Genomic DNA, 3,635 nt, shown 5'->3' on the forward strand with positions numbered 1-3,635 from the left:
TAATGAGAGCAATAATGAGTGGAAGACGCGTATTCACTGTTAATTCGGGTGAGTTTTGTGGAAAAAATAGATTAAATGAAAAATAATGGTTAAGATGAAAGATTCAGGATAAGTATACTTACGAGGAAAACACTTTTATTAATGGCGAATAAGCTATACAAGAACTAATGATGAGAAATAGAGGTGGAGAATAAGTGTTGAGACCTCCACTAATATCACAAGAGGATGAATAAGCTTTGTTTAAAGTGGACAGGGGTTGGTTAATTGTTGTTGAGTATTCTGGTTGAACACTCGAATGCTAGTTTTTACTCGTGAAGGTGATGAATGAAATGAAGAACAATGAGAGAAATTTTGGGAGAGGAAAAGATGAGGTTTCTAACTTCTCAGCTTCAAGAATAAGAAAGGTCTAGAAAAAGGTGAAGGTGAAGGTGAAGGTTCTCAGAAAAGAAGCTCTCAGAAGATGATGGAGGTGAAGATGAAAGCAAAGGATGCTTTACAGAGGTAGCTTGAGGTCCTTTTTATAGTGTAAAACCATGATGAAGAGGAAATCTATTGTCCAATGATTTTAGTCTGATATTTGGTTTACTCTTTTTTATCTCAAATATCTTTTGGTATTCCCGTGACTTTAAGTCTTTTCAACTGTTCAAAGAAGGAAGTTGATCCCACACATTAAACTAAAGCTCCTAACATGTGACATTAGTGAGGGGACATCTAGTTTGGTTTTCTTTCAACTAGATGACGCTCTTTACACTTCAAATCCAACCAATCCACTTCCACCAATTTAGTTCCCATTGAAGAGAAATTCAACTCCTCAAGATGTTCTTTTGGGTTCCATCCTTTTACCCAATACCTTTAAGAGGAACTTGACTCTTGTTTGACCATGTTTGTAGGTCATTTTTAAAATTATTTATGTACAAAAAAAGTTTATATTTTTAGTACACAATCAACTGTTAATGAAAAGAAGTTTATGTTAGCACAGCATGTGATCCCAAGTAATCGCGGTAGAAAATGTGCTCTCCCTCTCCCTGTTTTTTTGCATCCATCCTCTTGTCTTATTAGCTGTATGGGTGAATTCTAACCAAACAAAATAAAATTGTTTTTAATTAATTTCATTGTATTCTATATTATTTATTATCGTCCTTTTCTATGAGGCTACACTAAGCCACATCTTTTCGCTGCCACAAAGTTTTATTTGTATGTGTTGTTATACTCTTAAGCTATTAATTCATTAATTAATATAACAAACAAGCTTTCATGAAGAGTAACAAACAAGCTTTCATGAAGAAGTACTCTCATGTGTTGTTGAATGCTGACCCATGAATACGTACACTACTACTTATCATAGAAGGCCTAATTTAGACAAGAATTACCCTTATATTATTTTCCTCTTGTAACTCTATTATTTTTGTAGTAGCAAATCATTCATAAATTTTATTATTTATACTTTATTGTTATGTATGATCAATTTTTTATTTACTTTGTTTTTTTTAATAAAATTAATAATTCATATTATAATAAAATTATAATAAAAATTTTAATATTTTCTATAAAAAATTAAATTTAGATTGATTCAAAATTTGATTCACTATTTTTCGATTGAATTAATTTATTTGACCTAATTTTGACAAAAATAACACAATTTAAGTGATTATATGTGTTAAATTTTAATTATTAAAAAATATCTTTAAAAAAAGACATTTTATGCACCTTTATGGGAGCATCCTGTGAAAGAAAGTACTAAAAATGATACGCATGTTAAGAGAAAGCAGAAGCTACAACTTCTTGCTTCAAGTAAACGTGCTTTCAGGATGCAAAATCACATTTGCGTTTAGAGCAAAAACAATTTAAACATATTTTTATCCTCTTAAACGTATTTTTATCCTCTTCAATACATTTGTCAAACACACTTTTAATTAAATACTCCATAAAATACAATAAGAGCAAAATAATGATTGAAAGACATATTTACTGTTAACGAAAAGAAGTTTGTATTGACACATCTGAAGAAGTGTACACCAACACACGTGATCCCAAGTAATCGTGGCATAAAATATGCTCTACCTCTCACTGTCTTATGCATCTATCCTCTTGTCTTGCTAGACGTGAATTCTAACCAAACAAAATAAAGTTATTTTTAATGAATTTCATTGTATTCTATGTTAGTCCCTTTCTACAGAGACTACATTAAGCTACCTCTCTTCGCTGCCATGAAGTTTTATTTATATGTGTTGTTATACTTTTAAGCTATTAATGAAAAGAAGTTTATGTTAGCATAGCTGAAGCATACGTTTCACCAACACATATCTTCTGCGTCCACCTTCTGGTTTTGCTAGCTGTATGCGATGAATTCTAACCAAACAACATAAAATTGTTTTTAATTAATTGCATTGTATTTTATGTTATTTACGATATGGGGCTACACTAAACTATCTCTCTTTGCTGCTACAAAATTTTACTTATATGTATTTTTATACTCTTAAACTATTAATTTATTAATTAATATAACAAACAAATTTTCATAAAGAGTATTCTCATATGTTGCTGAATGTTAACCTATAAATACACACACTATTACTTATTATAAAAGGTTTAATTTACGCAAAAATTACTCTTATATTTTTTTTTGTAACTCTATTATTTTTATAGTAGCGGAATCATTCATAACTTAGATGAACCACGACCATGTTAAACTTGAGTTTGGCGTCAAATTAGATCAATTCATTTAACTGTACTCATAATTAATTAAGTGTTTTTTTGTCGTGATAATTAATTAAGTGTTTAAAATTGTGTCTTGATAATTATTAATTTAGGTGAACCTTCTTCCAGTGTTGAGAATAAATGGACGCTGGAAAGGTCGACTATTTTTTTTTAAATGGTATATACTATATAGTTTCTAATGCATAAATTGGGTTTAGATTAATATTATTGGTAGATAGCAACAAACCAAGCCAAGAACAATAATGACAATTAGAAAGGTTAGGTATGAAAAGAATAAAGCATAGTTTAGCTTTCATCGTGGCACTTGCACAGTTGCACTACTGCACACACATCATATGTTGACATCTATTATAGATTTCGTATTTCAATATTTTTAAGAAATTTTTTCTTTTTTTTTTTCTTAATTAAGAAGAAAGAAGAAGAGAATAACACCTGAATTTGTTTCAAGTATCAATTAGTCGCTCAAATCATTAGACAAATTCTTGACTCAATACATCTGTCTATTGAGAATATTGCAATCCATTTTGAATATAGAAAATAAAGAATTCAATTCTTCCATCTCACCAGATTAACTGGAACAGCTCCAATTAACCTAAAAATAATTAAAACCGAAAAAAACTGCATCTGAAGTTCTGAACTTCTAATATATATATGTCCCCTCACGTCAAAATTTTAAGTCTCTTAGTTAGTTAGTGTTATTCAAGAATCAAAATAATTTACTAATCACTAACGTACGTATTTCTGCAAAACTATATATCGATACATAATCCATGTCTGATCTGTCAGCGAGATTGAAAATTTAATGTGCTAAGTACCATTCAACGACACAAAAATATTTTGCTGACAATAAAAATAGTCCAAATCATTCCAAAATGATTTTATTTTATATTTATTAATTAAGTTTAAAATAATTATAT

The 3,635-nt window shown here is 29.4% G+C and overlaps 1 long non-coding RNA gene across 1 annotated transcript in view; it reads right to left on the reverse strand.

Annotated features, from left to right (window-relative positions):
• Positions 1 to 2,830, reverse strand: part of LOC110263537 — a 13,001-nt gene extending 10,171 nt beyond the window's left edge. The window contains exon 1 of the long non-coding RNA XR_002349345.1: positions 2,817 to 2,830. This is a non-coding gene — a long non-coding RNA (uncharacterized LOC110263537). The remainder of the gene's footprint in view (positions 1 to 2,816) is intronic.

This window comes from Arachis ipaensis, chromosome B01, assembly GCF_000816755.2.
Source record: "Arachis ipaensis cultivar K30076 chromosome B01, Araip1.1, whole genome shotgun sequence".
NCBI lineage: Eukaryota > Viridiplantae > Streptophyta > Magnoliopsida > Fabales > Fabaceae > Arachis > Arachis ipaensis.